Source organism: Pseudorca crassidens, chromosome 21 (assembly GCF_039906515.1).
Source record: "Pseudorca crassidens isolate mPseCra1 chromosome 21, mPseCra1.hap1, whole genome shotgun sequence".
Taxonomy (NCBI): domain Eukaryota; kingdom Metazoa; phylum Chordata; class Mammalia; order Artiodactyla; family Delphinidae; genus Pseudorca; species Pseudorca crassidens.
Genome location: NC_090316.1, coordinates 28,028,584 through 28,051,804, shown reverse-complemented (window position 1 = coordinate 28,051,804; position 23,221 = coordinate 28,028,584).

Sequence of the window (23,221 nt, the reverse complement as noted above, 5' to 3'; positions counted from 1 at the left end):
GGCCCTAATCTACTAGTTCTATATTCCTTATGGTTTGAACTGCAGGGCTGAAGCCTGCTTTGGAAAATCTCTTGGGTCCTTGCTTAAATGGAAAAATGATCCAGAACGTCTAAGTCCATTAGGACAGGTTCTAATTCTCTACGACTGATAATCTAGGGGGATATCTTAGGTGGAGGCTGATCAAAAAGAATTTATGTGGGCAGCCAGATACCCTATGTTTACTACCCTGCTTATCATAAACAGAAAGATTTAAATTGGTATAAGGATTCCTAGAAGGATATGTGTTGTGAAATATAGAAGCACAAAAACGAAAAATCACCAAAACAGAAAACGTATCCTGTCCAATAAGGAGATCACCCCAATTTTATCAGTTTGCTAAAGTGAGGTTTCAGGTGAGGTTGGCAAATCTATGTCACATATTTTAAAGGCATATCTGCTAGAGTTTAAAGCTATATATGTGAACCCATTTCCTAGTAAACTGACTCACAGCGTTGTAATAGAGAATAGCTCAAGATAACAGACAAAATCGTAGACCTCGGGCTGATCCAGCCTGACCTGCACATCCAGCATGCCTCCTCTTCCTGCTGGATCACAGGCCTGCCACTAAATCTAAATATTTGACGTTTTGGAAGCAAAAACCTGTATATCACACCCAGTCCACACTTACCCCCGATTCACCCCACTGCTCCCACATGCTGAACCCGCAGCTGCTTGCTCCACAGAGGACTTACAGACACAGACCATAATTTCATCTCCGAGCCCTGCTGGATTTTTGGTTCCTCTCTGGGTGAGGACCCTGCAAAGCCTTCATTGGTCTGGTAGCTATGACCCTTTAATTCTGGAGATCAAGCCCAGTCGTGTAAGACCCACAAAGGCTCCTACAAAACCACCTGAAATCACACCAAACTGCGCTATAGGTGTGGCATCTGCCTCCCCGTGGGGCCGGAGGATGAAGGTAACACACCCTGAAGAGTCGTGGGGCTTAATGCCCCTTGGATGGAATTTTGACTTATATAGAAAACCAAAGAATCAGGCAGGAAAATTCCTCTACCTGTCTTCTCCAGATGGATGCTTATCACGGACCATGTTTGCGTGCTTTTAAACGAGACATCCCATAATATGATGACCAGCTTTATTCCTCTGCTGACTTTTATCCCAAACTCTCACTTCCTGGGAATCCCCCCAAATGCATTAGCTTGTGTAACGTCCCCACAGCTTTATATTCTAGTGATCCTAACCTAAATTAACCTTCTACACCAAAAGAATATCAAAATCTTACGTTTTATTTATATTTACCATCTATGGTACAGCCATAGAGTTTTTCATCGAGATACCTCAAACCTATCTGGTCAGATGCCCTCGGAGGCTCTCACAACCGAGGACCTGCTGCATCCATATCCAGGCGCCTGGGTCTGGGCTCCCTTCACTTCTGGACACAGGCCTCCTCCTGCAGAGGCTCTGCTGTGTCCAAGTAGAGGGTGGACTTCACTTGTGTGGGTCTCGAAGTTTTCACTTTCTGCCTACTTTTTTTTAGGTGCAACAATTGGACAATTTGTGTTGTGATCAGAAAGCTTTTTTGCCATAAAAACTGAAGTAGATAACAGGGGAAATGTTAATGATAAAGAATAAATAGGGAAAAACTCAAGGGCACTTCCTGAATGAAGTCGAAAATTAATCATAACACATTGTGACATCATCCTATTCTAATGACAGATTCTTGGCTTCTTTTTGTTTCGTTAGAAGCATTAACATTTGCTTATGGAATCATGAGTATTTGAAAGATGATTAGTCAGTTGATGGAAACTAACTGATAACTAAAAGTTTGTATATTACCAAGTTTTGTTACTGTTTGGTTTATTTTTTATAAAGCATAGGAAATTAAATGTAACAGTTTACGAACACTTCAGCACTATACATACTGATTTTGTTTTGGCAAGTGGGATAGTTAAACAAAGGTCAGAGAGAATGATTCAGATTCAACTAGTTGACAACATATGACACACTATGCTGAGAATTTCCCCATTTTCATTCTAATTTAATACTAAACACATCCCTTGTCATAGGTTTGAGGACAGTGATTTATGAAGAGGTCAGATAACTTAATCAGGGCCACCCAGCCAGTGAGTCGTGGTGGAGAGGATAAGGTCTCTGTCCTTGTGTCGCTCTCAGAGTCTCAGTCATGTTCCACTGTATTAATTTGTGGTTTATGTGTTTGTTTTTTTTTCAGAAGTGAAAATGATTGCTTTAAGAAAGTAAATGGAAAATACTATATAGACAGTAAACATTCTTTCTACAGGGGAGATCTTGTAGCCTGTTTCCCAGTACGAGGTTCTCTTCTATTCCAGGGGTATGGGAAGATTGCACTTCCCAAGTTAGTTGTTTTAGCCAATGAAATGCAAGCAGAAGCAACAGTTTTCATTTCCCTGCAGAAGCACTAAATTGGTAGCGCTCAGCTCTCAAACAACTCTTCCCTCATTGGGCTGTTCAGAAAAGCACACGTTGATGCAGAGTTATCTGTCATATGACTGAAGTGGTCAGGAATACTGTAGCGAGCCAATATATAGTGGGGAGTTACCCTGAAGAGCTGCCTGGACTCATGGAAAGTATTGTTGAGTGAAAAGCACATTTTTATTGGCTTATTCCACTATGATCTGGGGCTGTTACAGCAATTTAACCTATGCTATACTTTCCAAGTTAGGCATCATAAATTACTTATGTTTGTTGTGCTAATCTCATTAGTACTTTCACTTCTTTATTAACAAACATTGATATTTAAACTGACAGCCTTTGAAAGCTACTAAAAATGTTTCGTGAGTGATGAAGCACAATTAGTGTCTATCTTTCTTATTTAATTGATGCAGTTAGACATTTTAAGGCATTTTTACTGCTTTTATTTTGTTCGTATATAAACAAATGGCCCCACTAATTTTTCCTCATAGCTTTGACCTCATCATAGAAAAGTGTTTTGTGAAAATATGATAATAAAAAATAAATAGAGATGTGAATTGCGTGGCAGACAGAGAATAAATTAGTTGATTTGGGACATTGGAAAGTTCAAATCTCTCAATAATTTTCTGATTTTCCTCTGTGTTTTTAAATAGCATTATTAATGTATAATTTACATACCATAAAATCCACTCATTGTAGGTTTGCAGTTTAAAGATTTTTAGAAGATGTATAACTTGTACAACCATAACAGCAATCCAGTTAAGAACATTTCCATCACCCCACAAAAGTTTCCTTGTGCCCCTTTGCAGTCAATCGCAATTCCAACCCAAGTTCCAGACACACACTGATCTTCTTTCTGTCTCTATCATTTTGCTTTTTTAGAGACATCTTATAAGTAAAACCATACAGTATGTCATCTTTCTTTTACTTTGCATTATGTTTTTGAGGCTCTTCTGTGTTGTAACATGTAGTAGTGTTCATTCATCTTATTGCCGAGTAATATTCCATTGTAAGGATGTGTCACAGCTTATCAATTCATCATTCGAGGTGTTTACAGTTACTGCTTTCTATAAATAAAGTTTTTCAAAACATTTTGGTGATGTCTTTTTGTGGAAATGTTTTCATTTTTCTTGGATACATACGTAGGACTGAAATGCTGGGTCATATTGGAAGCATATGTTTTATTGTTTAGAATCTTCCAAATGGTTTTATTAGTTTACATTCCCCATGACCAGTATAAGAGGTTTCCAGCTTCCTTACACTCATGCCAACACTTGTTATTTTCATCTTTTGCATTAAAGCCATTCTAGTCAATGTCTAGCTGTGTCTTATGATTTTAGTTAGCATTTTCTTAATGACTAATGATGTCGACCACCTTCTCATATGATCAGGATAACCATTAGAACAACTTCTTTGGCTTCATATCTATAAGAGGCACATGCTTCAGATGTAAGGACACACATATGTGAAAGGAAGTGTTGGAAAAAGATACTCCCTTAAAATGGTAGAAAAGAGAGAAGGGGAGACTATGCTTATATCAGACAAAATAGACATTAAGCCAAAAACTGTCAGAAGGACAAAGAAGGACACTCTATAATGATAACGGGTCAACGGGTCAGTACGTTATGGGTATATGTATGTGCCCAAAATAATTAAAGATGTGCGGTTTTTCTATATCAGTTCACCTTAATAAAGCTATTTAAAAAGAATACTATTGTGAATGACATTGTGTTATTTTAATTTTGTTTTCAGATTGTTCATTTTAGGATATAGGAATACAGTTGGCTTTTGTATACTAATCTGTCCTCAGCCTTGCTAAACTCATTCAAGAGATCTTGTATGTTATTTTCTAGATTCCGCATGATTTTCTATTTATAGAATATGTCATTTGTGGGATAAAAGGAGTTTAATTCCCTCTTTATAGTAGCTGTGCTTTAATGTCTTTTTCAGCCCTAATTTTACTGGCGAGAACTCCCATTCCAGAGTTAAATAGAGTGACATCTTTGCTTGGTGTTCAACCCCAGTGCAAAAGCATTCTGTCTGTCAATGTTAAGTACAAATTTTCTTCTAGCAGCAGGTAGGCCCTTCAGTGTTAATGTCTAACTGCAAAGCAAGCACAGAACTTGGCCTCCGCACTCTGTTCTTCTGTTCTGGTGGGGCCTTTGCCTCCACACAGACCACGCTGAGTGAAAGAAGGCCAGTTATGCCTTCATTAAGAACTGGGCAGGCACTGGGACGTGCCCCTGCTTATTTCCTTCTTCATCACATTTAAATCCCTATTGATCGATGATTAAGTAAATCGAATCAACTTAAACAACTTCCAACCACCTGCATCAGACTCCACATTCTAGCCCAGTTCCCATGTCCTGCCAAAATGCAATCCTATAATCAGAACAAAAGAATAAAAACACTCCAAAATTTCCTTCATTAAACAAATATCAACCGTTAATCAAATGTCAAAGCACTGAGGATGTGTGTGGTTATATTGCCTTTCAAATCTGCGATAATAAATTGATCTAACATATTTTGAGTAGGGCATAGGTAGATAATATTTTTAAAGTACTTCCTAATACAGAATACTTGTTTTAATTCTCTATTCCAAGATAAAAAGAATGCCTCCACTTTCTGGTAGGACTCTATCAGAGCCCCCATCAGGACACACAGGCTGTGCCATGGTGGCTTCGTTGCTGCCTGTGGACCCGACCCTACAGTCTTCAGAATATGTTTGAGGGCATGCCCTGTAGTTAGCACAGTAGAAACAGAGTGTTGCAGATGGCTGCTTTGTTCTGTGGGTCTAAGACCATCCCCATTGGCTCCAACTTCATTTTCCTGGCTTTCTGCCCTATTCTCTATCTCTTTTCCCCGGTTTTATTAAGATATAATTGACATATAACATTGTATAAGTTTAGGTATACAGCATAATGATTTGATACATCAAACTAAAAAGCTTTTTGACAACAAATGAAACCATTAACAAAATGAAAACAACATACAGAATGGCAGAACATGTTTGCAAGCCACACATGTGGTAAGGGGTTATATTAAAAATATATGAGGAACTCAAGAAACACAATAGAAAAAGACATAAGTAATCCAATTAGAAATGGGCAAAGGACCTAAATAGACATTTTTTCCAAAGAAGATATCCAAATGGCCAACAGGTATACAAAAAGATGCTCAACATCACTAACCATCAGGGAAAAGCAAACCAAAGCTACCACACCTGTTAGAATGGCTGTTGTCAAAATGACAAAAAAATAACAAGTGTTTCTGAGGGTGTGGAGAAAAGGGAACCCTTGTGCACTGTTGGTGGGACTATAAATTGGTGCAAGCACTATGGAAAACACTAGGGAGTGTCCTCAAAAACTTAAAAATGGAACTATCATATGATCCAAAAGTTCCACTTTGGGGTATTTATCTGAATGAAACAAAATCACAGTCCTGAAGAGATAGTTGCAACCCCATGTTCATTGCAGCATTACTCACGGTAGCCATGACATACAAACAACCTAAGTGTCCATTGACAGATGAGTGGATAAATTCTGCCTTATTCTCAGTAATTCCCATCGATCATCTGAATCCCCTCCTCCTCGTGTTACCCATAGCGCTCTGCTCTACTGCCAAGACCAAGATACGCTGCCTAAAATCTTTGTTCCTTTCCTTCACTGATTTTGTGAGCCATTTAAGCGTGATTCTTTCTCTATACTCATATTATTTATAACGAATGTGTCTGCTCTTAAAGCTAAGGTATATTAAAATTTTGAATATATTTTCAATGCCTAGTAAATTTACATGCATATTGAATGAAGTCTTATAGTTATATGAGGATTAGAATTATATATGGACCCATCACCTTTTCATTGTAATGATCTAAGAAAATACTGCAAAATAGTGAATTGGCAGTAAGAAAGAATTTCAATATCATATCCATCACTTTGGCATAGTTCTGAAAAATGAATGTTCACTCTCAAGGTGTGAAAGGAATATGGAGATGAGGTGAGAAAAAGGAAACAAGTGTGTCACATGTTGTCTGAACTTGGAAGGCATTTTGATTAATGCAACACAGTTTGAAGAAATAAAAGCCATTCAGCAAATACAGAGTAACCAACAAGAAACACTTCCATTTTCATGTGCTGCATTGGAGATAGACTTATTCATGTGGAAACCCAAGTGAGATAAAACATGCTTTTTCTCCAGAGGGATGAGCAGAAAGGGCTGCTTTGTAAATTCTCAGAGAGGAATTATTCTTTATGACCAGACCTCAGTGTGTTGCCTTGAATAAATTCTGGTGCTGAGTAAAATGTTTCTTTTGTTGTTGTAGATAAATAAAGTAAAGGTGAAAAAAAAACATTATTTTTTTTTCTCATTGTGAGGATATTCAGCATCTTGTGCAGTCTCGGGATATTCAGTATTTCCAACATGTTCTTGTACTGAATCCCAGTAACTAAGGCAGGTCAGAAACAATAAAATTCTCCCTTTCAGATGCTCTAAGAGAAGGAAAACTCATTCACTTACTGAAGAGGATACACAGCTTCCTCTCTGTGACATTCTCGAGATATGTTCTGCATCATTAACGGTACACCCTGAAGTGTTCTGAGCCATAGAAGAAATAGGGCAGAAATAGGGCAAAGAAGAAGAGATAATGTAGAGGAGATAGCCACTGAACTTGTTTGCAACCTTTTCACACGCACTCTGAAATATACTGCTTCTTGCATTTGCCCTGAGTAGCCTCCCGAATCAATCAAGGACAGGAGCTCATCTCTCGCGCAGGGATTCCTGGGGTAGTCCTGGGAGTGGAGGTTCCTGACATAGCCCTACAGACTGGAACCAAGCCAGGTGAGAAGCTGAAATAGAACTCAGGCAGGAAGCCCAGACCGTCGAAAACCTGTAACATCCACCGAGAGGGTGAACAAGAGCAGCAGAAGTGGGTACAACACAGTAGGATGTAAAACTGGGGCCGTTTCTTTACACTTTGTTCATGGGATTTCCTCACCGTTCTGCCAGCTTGTGTCTCCATCTATTGTTTTCTCCCAGCTGTCTTAGACCAAACACCCTAAATATCAAAGAAGCATTTGTAGGAAGTAAAATCCCCAGGAAGTTTACTCAAATTTGGCTTGCTAAAACTAGTCCACCCTGACAAGTTAGGAAAATCTGTGGACGTATCACAAATTCCTCATGGGAGGAGTCGTTGTATAGTGGAGGTGGGTGTGCTGTGGAACCACAGAGACCAAGGCTTCATAGGAAGCATGGCCCTTAACAGCTGTGTGGAATGTCACCTCAGGTCATTGAATCTACTTATTCATCTTTACAGAACTTAACACCACACCCCCAGCAGGTTAGTTACAAGAATTAATGCACGTAAAGCATACGTGTGCAGGGGGTGTTCACATGATAGTAGTTCTCATACACACACACACTTCCTGGCTTTTTCCTGTTAGTTTGCAGAGTACAACATCAGAAATGCATGAGAACGGGCATTTCAGGAATGGCCTTAGATAGGTTTGTCCAGCTTTGGGAAGTACATTAGACCCAATGATTGGCATTTTTCAGTGAGTAAGTGCTTGGATAAGTATGAGGGGATATACTTATCATGAGTAGAGATCTTCAAGCATCCTGTGAAGTGGAAGCTGGGAAAATTACTGGGAAAATTTCAACAGAGGTCAAGTGTATAGTTGGGAGTATGACTTTGGATATATTGAACCAGATAAGCTCAAAATTCCACTTCACTGTTCATCCTATTGTCTCTTTGTTTCTTTAACACGGTGAAATACATTAATATAAACATGTGTAAGTGTATGTATGTGTATGTCTATGAATATGTATGTGTATATGTATAGCTGCAGGTAAAATTATAGGCATAGGTCTACATAAGTGTGTAAAAGTGTATACACGTGTATGTGTGTATGCATATGTGTGTGAGCCTTAGTATGTGAAAAGAGCCAGAATATGGAAGTAGCCCTGCCTAAATGTAACTCTGCTCATGATTTACCTTGAATAAATCATTTAACATCATCTGGTTCTTCTGGCAAGTGGGGAAAATAACATCTGTCCTACTATTATCACAAAGAAGACAGCAATGTATAATTAAGAACACTTCCACAGCCATCACCTCTTTTAATCATAGCAACTGTGACAATCCGGATATGATAAATGTAAAAAATATTTTTAAACTTTAATGCAACATAAAAATATTATTATATCTAGAAAAAAGTATTTGGTTTTAATGTTTGAACTATGACCAGTATGCTTATTATTTTCCTAAAATAAGAATGGCGGGTGAAAACAGAAAATTATGATGTCTAGTAACCAGTGAAGATTTTCTCCTTACTGCTAAATACGTTAATTAACCATGTGCCAACTGTTATCAGCTGTAGAATTACCAAGTAAAAATCTGAGGACCTGACAAGGAATGTGTGCGTGCATGCATGCGTGTGTGTGTGTGTGTGTATGTGTACATCCCTGTGTGTTTAATTTACTCACATTGGCTTTCATACTCTTTTAACCCACACAAAATTATCTATTGTTATTCAGAACAAACCTGCCTCTTGTTTGGCAAGATTGCTTCTCTAAATGTCAAACATTAATTTTATATTACATTTTCTGTTCTTGTAATGGGGCATTTTGTCCCTATGAATTAACATTCTTTTCAGTCTTTTCATGAGAGACAAGTTTTTCTCCTTCAAATATGGATACAGCATAACTCCTGTTACTGAAATTTCTTTCCTGAGAAAACCATATTATAATACTTTAAGCTCCATATAAACTACAAATTTGGTCTGCCTTCACTTTAGTATATGTTTTGTAATTATTCAGGTTCTTTAATCTTATCAAATATTTCTAAAATATTGATATTAAAGCACTTCAATTCTAGAGAAGAGGTTCCTGATTCTTTCTGAGTATCAGAATTATCTGGGAACCTTTAAAAAAAATTTGCAATCTGCGTTCCACCATAGACAAAAGAAGTCAGAATCTCTGAAATGTGGGATGTGGGAACCTGTTATCAATATTCTATTAAGATCCATGAGTGAACTCACATATGCAGCAAAGACTGAAAAAAGCTATTCCAGAGTGATATTAATGTAGCAGATTTATCACAACATCCTCACCTGAGCCAGACTCAGTGAGAACTGATGGTAAAGATGGATGAATGGGTCACAGGCTGTGCCTTTGTCTGGACCCCATCCTTAAGCACTGTTGGCTCTTGTGTCTTGTACCCCTCAGGCTGCATGCTTCATCAGCACCAAGACTGCTCACTTTATTACAGACAATTCACGACTAAATATTCTCTACAGTTCTTATCTTCTGACTGTAGCAAGGCTTTCCCAGTACTGTCAACTAGACTCCATGACATACGCGGACAAATTCCAAAACAACTCTCAGGCGGGCTGGTGGGTGGTGTTAGGAGATGAGGACTCTGGGATCCATGGTGACGCCGCCCATCACGGTTACACAGAACCGCACTGTGGGCTCTCCTCGTGAAGTTTGAGGAATCTTTCTCTCTGCTTATCATAGCTTCCTTTTTAAATCTTCTTATCAGCGTAAATGCTTTTTTTTTAAATTTTGGAACTAAGTGCCTTTGTTTCACCCCTTTAATCCATTTGTTTCTCCTTTTGTGAGAAACATTAAACTTCCTAAGTCTGTGGGTCTTAACCAGCAAGCATGTTAGAGTCACCTCAGAACTGATTCAAATGAAAATACCAGATTCTGTTTCTGGGGATTCTGATTTAAAACTCTGTGGGTGGAGCACAGATATAGATTAATACTTTTAAAAGATACCTTGGTAGGTCAGTTTTGCATTCCTATATAATATATATATATATATATATATATATATATTTTTTTTTTTTTTTTGCCACAAATGTACTTCCGGAGTAAAGACCCAAAGCATGCATCTTTCAAGAGTAAAGCCAGAAAATCCATTTTCATATGCATCACACTGGTGTATAAGACACATCCCAATTTTATTAAAACAACATATTGGACATAAGCCTAATTTTTTTAAAAAGAGAATTAGGTATTTTTTATACCTGTGGATATGTGGTTTACTACATATTGGGATAAAATACGCAATTATGACTTCTGGGTGAAATAATTTTCCAAAAAGTCTCAATGAAAACCAAGTTCACTTAGCTGAAAAAATGTGTGTGTGTGACTATATATACAAAAATATATAACTACTTTATTATGTATTATATACATTTTAACGGTAAATCAGTGACTTAAAGCAAATGTACTCATAAAGTTCAAAATGACACTCAGTCGGAGCAAATACTGGTACTTTATTTCAGAATTTATTGGTAATAAAAATTAACTCTCCAAGTCAATCAAGTCCAGGAAGTACAGAGAGTCCCATACAGGATAAATCCAAGGAGAAACATGCCAAGACACATATTAATCAAACTATCAAAAATTAAATATAAAGAAAAAATATTAAAAGCAGCAAGGGAAAAGCAACAAATAACATACAAGGAATCCCCATAAGGTTAACAACTGATTTCTCAGCAGAAACTCTGCAAGCCAGAAGGGTGTGGCAGGACATATTTAAAGTGATGAAACGGAAAAACCTACAACCAAGATTACTCTACCCAGCAAGCATCTCATTCAGATTCGAGGGAGAAATTAAAACCTTTACAAACAGGCAAAAGCTAAGAGACCTCAGCACCCCCATACTAGCTCTACAACAAATGCTAAAGAAACTTCTCTAGGCAGGAAACACAAGAGAAGGAAAAGACCTACAATAACAAACCCAAAACAATTAAGAAGATGCTAATAGGAACATACATATTGATAACTACCTTAAATGTAAATGGATTAAATGCTCCAACCAAAAGACACAGACCGGCTGAATGGATACAAAAACAAGACCCGTATATATGCTGTCTACAAGCATATACAATCAATATCTATTGCCACTCAATATCAAAAAAACAAACAACCCAATTCAAAAATGGGCAGAAAACCTAAATCGACATTTCTCCAAAGAAGATATACAGATTGCCAACAAACAGATGAAAGGATGCTCAACATCACTAATCGTTAGAGAAACGCAAATCAAAACTGCAATGAGGTATCACCTCGCACCAGTCAGAATGGCCATCATCAAAAAATCTACAAACAATAAATTCTGGAGAGGGTGTGGAGAAAAGGGAACCCTCTTGCACTGTTGGTGGGAATGTTAATTGAAGAGCCACTATGGAGAACAGTATGGAGGTTCCTTAAAAAACTAAAAATAGAACTACCATACGACCCAGCAATCCCACTACTGGGCATATACCCTGAGAAAACCATCATTCAAAAAGAGTCATGTACCACAATGTTCATTGCAGCTCTATTTACAATAGCCAGGACATGGAAGCAACCTAAGTGTCCATCGACAGATGAATGGATAAAGAAGACGTGGCAGGTATATACAATGGAATATTACTCAGCCATAAAAAGAAAGGAAATTGAGTTATTTGTAGTGAGGTGGATGGACCTAGAGACTGTCATACAAAGTGAAGTAAGTCAGAAAGAGAAAAACAAATACCATATGCTAACACATATGTATGGAATCTAAAAAAAAAATAATGGTTCTGAAGAATCTAGGGGCAGGACAGGAATAAAAACGCAGATGTAAAGAATGGACTTGAGGACATGGGGAGGGGGAAGGGTAAGCTGGGACAAAGTGAGAGAGTGGCGTGGACATATATACACTACCAAATGTAAAATAGATAGCTAGTGGGAAGCAGCAGCATAGCACAGGGAGCTCAGCTCCGTGCTTTGTGACCACCTAGAGGAGTGGGATAGGGAGGGTGGGAGGGAGGGAGAGAGATGCAGGAGGGAAGAGATATGGGGATGTATGTATATGTATAGCTGATTCACTTTGTTGTACAGCTGAAACTAACACACCATTGTTAATCAATTATACTCCAATAAAGATGTTGAAATAAATAAATTAATTAAATTAAATATGGATAAAAAATACTTACAGGTTTGGGACTTTGAAATGGTAAATATTTGTGATGTGTGAAAAAGCATGATACATAGCTGTATGATCTTAATTACATAAAAATGGATGCTTAATTGTGTAAATACACAAATGAGACCTAGAAGGACAAGTCAGACATAAACTGCTTGTGATTATGGACAACTTTGCTTTTTGCTTCTTGTGTTTTTTGGTCTCCTACTATGCAAATGTTAACTTTTAAGAAATGTTATTTTTAAAACCTTAAAAATTCAGTGTTTGCATATTTGATATATAAATATAAATAGCAATAAAAACGGGGTAAACAAATGGATTCCAAAGAATTTGGTATTTTAATAAATATTATAGTTAATATGAAACAAAACCACAAAGTTTTATAAATGTCTTAAAGAAATGGCAGTGTATTCTTCATTTTCACAGCCTGGGTTTCAAAGTCAATCATCACCCATCCCCAGATCCTGAGATCTTAAAATCCGTGCTAGGACAGAGCTAGTACTTTCCATCACAGTGTTTCAATGAATGATGAGTCGCCATTCACGAAACTTTCATCTCCTGCAAATAATAAACAGTCCTGTCACAGTTTAGCATCCCAGAGGCAGATTCTGAGGCAGAGGTTAGCAAGCTGGCCTCGATAATCCTGTAGGTAGACGATTGGCAAAGTCATCCAGCAAGGAGGCAGGTTAGCCTTCTGGAATCACATACCAGGCTGTATTCAGTTGTCCAGGCCCTTCCTAACAAACTCGGTCCCATCATGCGTTTACCTGGGGTTTCAAACTAATATATTTAATAGCACAAAGGTTTAGCCGGCAAAGAGTTTATGAACTTACAAATTCCTTCCTCCCTCATTCAACCAGTTACTTAGATGGTACAAGCATAATCTTTCTTTGGCAATTCTTTCTTTCAGTATACCTTTATTTTAAAAGTTTAAAAAATATGACAGTCTTTTGCATTAAGATAACTCTATGGTGTTTTCTATTGTCCATTTCTTTCACCTTTGGAATCTGCCATTATTTTGGTGGGACATTTAATGCTGTCATGGTTCATCCAAATTGTTATTAGTAACATTTGAAAATCAGTTTGTTTCCTGGAATAAAGTGTGCACCTGTGAACTTTGATAAGCAAATCAAAGCAGGTTGAACTGGCATAGTTTGTGCTATTCTTACTCGTATATATGCTATCATATTTACCATCCTAAGTCTCTAGACCATTGGTTGATACTGTTCCTCTAATACTATGAGTATCTTGCTTCCTTTATCAGGCTGATTGTAGATCCTGAATATCCTACCTTTATTTTCACAATAAAGATAATCATAGTGATAGTTTTGTCACATCAAATAACTTTCTTTTTTATTGAGGTATAATTAATTTATAATGTGGTAGTTTCTAGTGTATAACAAAGGGATTCAGTTATACATATATATATATATATTCTTTTTCAGATTATTTTTCATTATAGGTTATTATAAGATACTGAGTATAGAAAGAGAAAAACTAATACCATATGCTAACACATATATATGGAAGCTAAAAAAAAAAGTGGTTCTGAAGAACCTAGGGGCAGGACAGGAATAAAGACGCAGATGTAGAGAATGGACTTGAGGACACAGGAAAGGGGAAGGGTAAGCTGGGATGAAATGAGAGAGTAGTATGGACATATGTACACTACCAAATGTAAAATAGATAGCTAGTGGGAAGCAGCTGCATAGCACAGGGAGATCAGCTCGTGCTTTTCGACCACCTAGAGGGGTGGGATAGGGAGGGTGGGAGGGAGATGCAAGAGGGAGGGGATATGGGGATATATGTATATGTATAGCTGATTCACTTTGTTATAAAGCAGAAACTAACACACCATTGTAAAGCAATTATACTCCAATAAAGATGTAAAAAAAAAAAAAAAGATACTGAGTATAGTTCCCTGTGCTATGCAGTGGGGCCTGGTGGTTTACCTATTTTATATATACTGGTGTGTATCTGTTAATCCCAAACTCCTAATTTATCCCTCACCCCCATCCCCTTTGGTAACCGTAAGTTTATTTTCTGTGTTTGTGAGTCTATTTCTATGTTGTAAATAAGTTCATTTATATCATTTTTTTAGATTCCACAAATAAGTGATATCACGTGATATTTGTCTTTCTCTGTCTGACTTCACTTAATATGATAATTTCTAGGTCTATCCATGTTGCTGCAAATGGCATTATTTCATTCTTTTTATGGCTGGGTAATATTCCACTGTATATATGTGCCACAGCTTCCAGCCACTTAGGTTGCTTCCATGTCCTGGCTGTTGTAAACAGTGCTGCAGTGAACGTTGGGGTGCATGCGTCTTTTCAGATTAGAGTTTTGGCCGGATATGTGTCCAGCAGTGGAATTGCTGGGTCATATGGTAGCTCTCTTCAGTTGCTCATCTTGTACTTGGCTGGGTTTTGTTTGTTTGGAAGGAGGCAAAATACTGCTCTATCGCCTGATTTCTAGCTTCTTTCCTGAAATCTATCATATTAAACTTGAATCTAATATTATGTAAATGACTCCCTTGCCGTGGGTTATGGGTTAGACCAGTGATACATTTAAGTTTAAAACACAAATGAAGTAATATACGCTCCATTTCAAATCAGTTGTGTGGCTTTTTCATTCGAATCTTGTTAAAAATAAAACAGTGTTTGAAATGCAACTTTTCCATGGTGTTTGGTGATCAGATGTCCAGGTGGCCCATCAGGTCAAGGCAATCCGAAGGTCACAAGGAAGCGTCGTTCAGTTACTGTGGCAGCACAGGGAAGCGGTGGAGAAAAGCAGCGTGCCAACTGCCCATTTTACCCACAGGATGAAACCAGGCGAGGGGCAGGTGAATCAGGTCAGACCGGGGTCATGTCCCTGCCCAGGGGCCCTGAACAAACGAGTCGTGCCTTGTTATGGCCCCAGGACCCTGAGGGAGTGGAGAAGGGGGAGTGCTAGGGCTAGAAAGCAGTCAGATCAGAGCCCAGTGCCTTGGTCAAGGCCACTGGAGACCTGGGCCCAGACAGGTTGGGAAGGCAGAGGTGCTGTGAGCGTGGTCCCCCAAGGGCCCAGAGTCCTTGGCTTGTAGCCCCCCAGAGCCGGAAAGACCCTCTGCACCAAGTCTGGAGGGGCCGTGCCGCTTCCACCACGCAGCCCTCCAGGCAGAGCCGTGCAGGTGCCTGTGCTCAGCCTGAGGGATCGTACCTGGGATTTTGACCTGTAGCCGTGTCCTCGGGTGTGGTCACAGGGCTCCACTCCTGAAGGATGTCGCCGGGAACTCACACATCTGTCACCGTCAGCACTTGGACTCTTACCACTACCATGGGCGTTTTGAATTCAGCATCATTTGTGTGATCATTTTAATTTGAAAAAAGAAATGTTGGTTGTGCTGGTAACCATTACTTCAGTTCTAATTGTGCTGCAATAAAATGCGCCCCAGAAAGCATGGAAGTAAGCCTATCGCCTGACAGGCTCAGATTTAATATAAATGGTGCACGAGAATAGGACTCTCACAGGGATTATGTCCCCTTTGGGTGAAATCCTCTTTTCGCTTTGCCGTCGTATCCAATTCCCTGCTGCCTTCATACATCCTTTTCTGTTTCCAGTCAGGAGCTTCTGCTAAATGTTCAAAGAATTTTAGGGAAACCACTCTTATCAAACTTTTACTTGCAAAGTTGGAATATTCAATTTGATAAACATCGTTTGGGTATCCCCTGGGTGACAGGCATTGCCTGGTACAAAGCACACCTTGGTGGCCCAGAGCCTTGCTTCCTGGGGGGCCCTGACAGAGACTGAATGGCTCAAGGCAGGGTCCCAGGTGACTCAGCAAACTGAGCTGCCTGCTGTGACCCGGGGCCCCCCTCCGTCATGCCATCTACACCACTTCTCCAGACGTGTGTCCTAATGTTCTCTGCAATGGCTCCACTGCTTAGCCCACTGCAGTGACCACAGAGGTGTATATACAATATGATACTGGGCCGCAGTGCATCTTAGAAAGACAAGCAAGTTGCAAGGACAAGAGGCTTGTACTACATGTTCCTTTTTCCTGCAAATAACATCTGTGGCATGAATAAAGTGACTTGGAACTTTGCCTTCCGTTTTGGGAGGATAGTGAGGATGACTTTGCTGATGTCCAGGAGTGTTGCCCTAGGTTGGGTTGAAGGCTTTAGGGTTACCTACAGAAATACAGCAATGGGCAGAAGTGTTTGCAGGGAGACTGAGTTGACTGGTGCCCAGGGGAGGTGGGTTTCCACTGTAACCAAACACCACCCCCGACCCCTTCCACCTGCCTCTCTGCATTTGGTGGAAAAGCCTGTTAGGAGGTGAATATTGTTATGTTTCTGCACAGTTAGAGCTTTCTGGGAGCATAACACTATGACAGTTTCACCTTTTCCAGGCCAGGTCCAGGATTCAGAATTTCTAGTCCCTCCTACACCCCCCTCACCTCCTCCCAAATATTTGCACACAGTCCCACTTCGCCGCTTCTGATCCCATTAGTAGGCTGGATCTGGAACTAGGCAGAGTGTGCAGGAAATCCAGGTTCCAAGATTTGAACATAACACAAAGAAAGCGCTTGATAACTTTAGATTATTTTAGACTGAAAGTGACACATAAGAAATGCAGATAAAACACAAGTCCAGGCTGAAGGAAAGGAAAGGAGATCTCTGTTGGGGGAGGGCAGACTGAGCCTGAGATTCCAGAGGCAACTGGAGGAAATGGGCGGACGTGGACGCCCTCTTGTACTGACTCAGCTTCTGAGGCGCTTCTTCAGGGAGAACCGAGGCCAAGGTCTTCCAAAGAGAGTCACCCAAGGCTCGCGTCAAAAGCACAAACCCAGAGGCTCCTGCAGAGAGCGACCTGCAGGCCCCAGATGTGCTGGTTTCAGCTTCAGGCAGAGTGGCCAAGCCCCTGGGGGCTGCAGCGGGGCGTCCCTTCATTCTATCCTCTAGGTCAGGCGAGGCCACACTGGATTCCCAGCCACTGGCTGGATGTGAGCTCAGAACTGGCATCTCCCTATTCACCAGTTAGATCCCAGTTCTACCTATTTCCACATCCGCCTTTTAAGTAAATCTAAAAGAACTGTACAGTATTTGACCACAGTGAACGGATGTGACCCCCAAGCATGGCAGAAGGTGGTGTGGTTTAGTAGACTGGGGTCCCACAGACCTCAACTGGAATCTTCGTTCTGTGGCACCATATTCTCTCTAAGCCTCGGGTTCTTCCTGTATAAAAAGTGGAGCGTTGACACTCCACTTTTATTCAGGTTTGTGGCAGGAATTTATTGTTTATACCAGACACATGCAGATGTGCAAATGTATCTAAACACATACAAAGACATCTAATGCAGCTACTTTTTAATTAAATAAATGCAAAATATTAAAACAAATAATCACTAACCTAATTTAATACTTCTATTTTGAGCACCTTGTAAATAATATATATGGATAAAATGGACAGAGCGCTAATCTGTATAGTGTCAAATAACTATTCCATGTCATCCTCCTTTAAGGATTGTTCCATATCTTTTTAAAGCTCCCTTCCTATGTAATAATGTACATTTTCAAACTTGTCTTTACATTAGAAAATTACTTAGGGTGTTGGTAACACAAATCAAATGCAAAATACTTTCAAATAAAAATATTTGAAGTCAAATATTGTTTTGATTTTCTGCTTTCTCCTGGAAACAATACATTTTGTTGCCAAATGTTTTTCCTAATCAATTCTTGTTCTTAATGTATGTTTTCTAACAGCATAAGTTATGATGTATCTACAGTTGATAGTTTAAAATGTTTTCCTATCTGCTTTACCTTGAATGTTTTTGTTTTTGTTTTTGTTTTTCTGCGGTACGCGGGCCTCTCCCGTTGCGGAGCACAGGCTCCGGATGCACAGACTCAGCGGCCATGGCTCACGGGCCCAGCCGCTCCGCGGCATGTGGGATCTTCCCGGACCGGGGCACAAACCCGTGTCCCCTGCGTCGGCAGGCGGACTCTCAACCACTGTGCCACCAGGGAAGACCCAAGAGTATAGTTTTAAGAGTGTGTGACACAATGAAAGGACCAGAAGAGAAAATCCCCTGTTCTGAGGAAAAAGGAGCATCTGGGAAGGTGGAAGAAGCCCAGAGTGCTGGACATTGTGGTGCCCTGGAGCGCCTCCTCTCAGAAGAGCAGAGGAATTGTCAGCCTCGGTGCAGTCGGGACTTCCGTTAATTGGGACAATCACTAAGATAACGACTGAGAAATGCTTACGAGATCTATAAATGAGGAAGTCATTTGTGACCTTGTTGAGAAAGAGAACTGGACTGTTGGGGTGGAAACCAAAGACATGGCCGGGCGATGGCGGCAGGTGCTCAGACCTCTGCTTGCAGCAGCTCACCTGTGGAGAGGAGGAAGGAGGAGCATCGAGGAGAGACCAGCTTGGTCCCTGCAGCCTGCGATAACTAATGACTGCAGATCTAGCAGCTTACAACCACAGAAGTGTATTCCTCACAGTTCTGGATGCTGGAAAGTCCCGGATCAAGTCCTCAGCCTGGCACTGCTCTGGTGAGGTCCCTCTCCCTGTGCGAAGTGAGGTTGAAGACAAGGAATATTTTTGTGGCTCCCACACAGAAGGGTTGGCTAAGAAGGCCTAAATGACCAGGTGCAGGCTAATTTGAAAGTAGCATCTGCATTGATTCCTTGAGAGTTCAAATTTGTCAGGGAAGAAACATGGTTAGTGGCTAGGCATACTAGTAAGGGAGTGGCCAATGTGATGAATAGTGGAATATATGCTAGACAGAGAAATCAGGAAAGGAAGCAAGCAAATCCACTGTAGATTCCCTAGGGGAGAACTGTGGAAGTCTTAGAATTAGAGAAAATTTGGGTAGAATTTGAGGATGATTTTTCGTGTTTTTTTTTTTTCTGAAAGGGAAACAATTACAGAGCTTATAGAATGGAGACTGTTTCTATTTGGAAATACTCTTAATCCCAGGCAGAAAGAACCACTGCCTTGGACCTCGGGTTGTACAGGCCACCATGTATAAGAACTCCAGCACTTACCCCAACACACAAGTGCTTTACAGAACCCGTGGACCTTCTGTCATTTAGGGTCTGTTTCCTGGTTCTATCCCACTGCCTCCAGGAATCACGGAACTAGGAAACAGCCAGTCTCATGGCCAGCACTCCTCAGGCCCCAAAGAAATGCTTCTCCCATCATTTTCCCTGTGTCTTTGAAACAAAAGATTATATTGTCCAAGTGCTGTGCAGGTGTGTGGATTCTCCTGGAACATTGTCTGAGATGGATGTTGGGTGTGGGAGTGATGTGAGCAGCAGGAATGTTCAAGTGAAAGAAAGGCAATTTAATTAAGGCAGATTGTTCCTTTCAGAGAGCGCAAATGCAACATATAATCACATAACAAGCGCCATTCCCTGATCATCTTGCTGAGCGTTTGTTATCTCTGCATTTTTTATTCCAGTGTGTGCTCACAGACGTAATCATGAATTAGTGTGTATTCTCATTTAGTTGTACATAGAGGATGCATAATGTTTTGCAGTACTAAATATCTCATGTTATTCTTAACTTTGTATGAATAAAGGTCCAGAAAGAATGGAAATGAAGCATGATACCAGTTCTTTATGTTGGCAACTAGATGAACCTTGAATGATAGAATTAAGAATACTTTTTAAGGGAATTTCCTGGTGGTCCAGTGGTTAGGACTCAACACTTTCACTGCCATGGACCTGGGTTCGATCCCTGGTCGGGGAACTAAGATCCTGCAAGCCATGTGGCACAGCCAAAAAAATATACTTTTTAAAAATATTAATAAAATATTATTACATATATGTAACATTTTATTACATCTTCTGATAGTGAGATGTAATAAAGCCATCTTTTGTCTTGGCAAACTCACTATTTTGAATGGCTGGACGGTCTAGTATTAAGAAGATCTTACCTACATGTGAGGTCAAAATATCTTTCTCGTGGCCTATTCTCTCCTTCGGGGACTGGTGCAGCCTTCCTTTCCAGCCCAATCTCCTATTATTACTCTCTAGTTTCACCATGTACCTTGCATTCTCTTTACGATAGATAGGTGATAGATACAGAGATATACACTCTTTTATGCTCCATGCCTTTGCTCATTACTTTCTCTGCTCCCCATCTTCTATATCTCAAAACTGCCTGTCCTTCAAGTCCAAAGGTCCTCTATTCTCTGTTGCTGTCACAGCCTGACATTCATCCCACCCTGATCCTACTATCAATCCTCCCTCTTTGTGGCAACCGTATTCGTTTACATGTAACCTCATAAATCCTTATCACACTGCCTGTTATGGACTGAAACTTTGTTTCCCCCAAAATTCATATGTTGAAATTCTAAACCCTAAGCTGTTGGTGTCAGAAGGTGGGCCCTTTGGGAGTTGATTGGGTCACAAGGGTGGAGGCCCCACGAATAGATTAGTGTCCTCATGGAAGAGACCTCAGAGAGCTAGCTCGCTTGCCATTCCTGCCATGTGAGGGCACAGAAAGCAGAGGGCCTGGCTGTCTGTGAACCGGGAACTGGGCCCTCACCAGAACATGACCAGGATGGTGCCTTGGTCTTGGACTTCCAGCCCGTAGAACTGTGAGAAATAAATATTTGTTTATAAGCCCCCCAGTCTATGGTATCCTGTTAGAGCACCCACAACAGACTAACTCACTGCCTTCTCTTTTCTTTTTTTTTTAACAAGATAGATTTCCATTCAATAATAGAAAGCATTTTCTAAAAACTAGGGCTGAATGACAAGTGAGCAGTCTGTTTAATTAAGTCATAGCATTGAAACAAATCTTAAGTAGTCAACAAAGACTCAGAAGATTCAATAGATATTTGTCAAATATCTAAGTATACAGCAGTAAGAAAGAGAGGTGAAAACCCCTACTCTCATGGAGCTTATATTCTAGTAGTAAAATTTTAAAGTAATAAAAAGATTTTAAAAAGTGAGATGGAGAAAAAACAAAGCAGAAAGAAGGCTGCTGAGGTATGTCTATTCTATTTTAAATAGACTTTGTCCACATTTATTCACTGTCTAGCATGGTGGGCAGTCTCTGAGATGGTCCCCAAAGATCCCTGTGTCCTTGTAATCATATCCTCATATAATCCCCTCCATTTCTCTATAGACTGGATTTTGACTCACTTCTAGCAAATAGAATATGACAGTGATGGGGTGTCACTTGAGACTAACTTGTAGAAAGTGGCGCCTTCCATTTTGGGCCTTCTCTTGCTTCCTCTCTGGGGAAGGTGGCCTTGTTCAGAGGCACACAAGAGTAAGTTAGCAGCTCTCACGAGGTGGTTCTTCGGAGACCAGCCAGCAACCACATGAGTGAACTTGCAAGCCGATCCTCTCCTAGTTGAGTCTTCAGATGAGACTGAAACCCCAGCCAATAGTGTAGCTGAGACTCTATGAAAAAAGTAGAGCTGGAAGCCCCCAATTAAGACATGCTTGGATTCCTGTCCCACAGAATCTGTGAAATAAGATTTTTTGTCTGCTTTAAGTCATTCAAGTTTGGGATAATGTGTTATACAACAAAGACAACGAATACAGTTAGTAACCTCAAGTCTGTAACAACTAAGTCACGTGGATACCTAGGGGAAGCAGCGATTGCCAGAGGCTGTGGCAGGTGGATGGGCTCATTGGGCTCCTCTGGAGCTGGGGAAAGAGAGAGGGAAGGGGTGAGAGTGGAAGAGGTCGGAAAGGCAATGGCAGGGAGGCAGATCCGGCATGGTTTGTTGGCCACTGTAGAAGATTGGAAAGAGAATCGAAACTGACAATATGTGAAGTAAGCTTCAACATGGCCCCTTGTTAAGTTTCAACAGGGTGACTTCCTGACCTATGGGAAGTTTAGAGTTGAGATTTACTGACTTGAGAAAGTCTGAGGAAGAGAGGTGGGTGAAAATGAGAGATGTAAGTGGGAAGTTGGGAGAAGAGCTGCAGGTCCTGAGATGCCTGTTAGACATCCAGTGGAGCTGCCTCATAGGCAGCTGGACTTATGAGCTGGAATTGCAGGGAACAGTTGGGTTACAATTATAATCCTGTGTTTCCTCAGCACATCAGTGGCATTCAAAACCACAAGAGTAGTTGAGACCATCTACAGAATGAGGAGGAACACATAAAAGTAGAGATTCAAACAGTGAGCCCTAAGGATAGGAGCATAAGGAAAAGTCTGCAAAGGAGACCTGCATGGAGCAACTAAATAAGGTAGAGAGGACACTAGATACTGTGCGGATCTGGGATGCAAGTGAAGCAGTGTTCAGTGTGAGAGCAGGACTCACCAGGAGAAATACTGCTGAGTTGTCTATTAGGGTGAGGCTTGAGGATTGCTTATTGGATTTACCAACTGGTTGTTGATAACCTTGCCAAGGACAGTGGTGGGGAAATATTAAGAGCAACTAAATTCTGGTTACAAAAGTCACATTTATTTCCCCAATAAATAGAATTTATTTCACAATTATTTCCTCCTGGTCTTCTACAAACTGACCCCAGGTATATTTGGAAGTCCCCAAAAGGTACCACACTGTCATCGTTTCCTCAGAACTTCAGCAGTTTGACCTCGTTTACATCCTTCTTTGTGTGCTGTCCTTTCCAGTCATGAGATCACCAACATCCTTATTCCTGATGGGTCCTCCGTGTGCAGCCATGGCTCATTCTGAGTTCTTCTTCACGACTTTGCAAAGCACTTTGAGGATTCCACTACAAAGTAGCTGATTTGGGGTCCAGAGTCTTACAATGATTCTCTCTAGTAGTATTTTTGGTTAATCTCTTCACTCCTCCATTTTTAAGACTTCAAACTCATCACTAGGAAATAGACTGA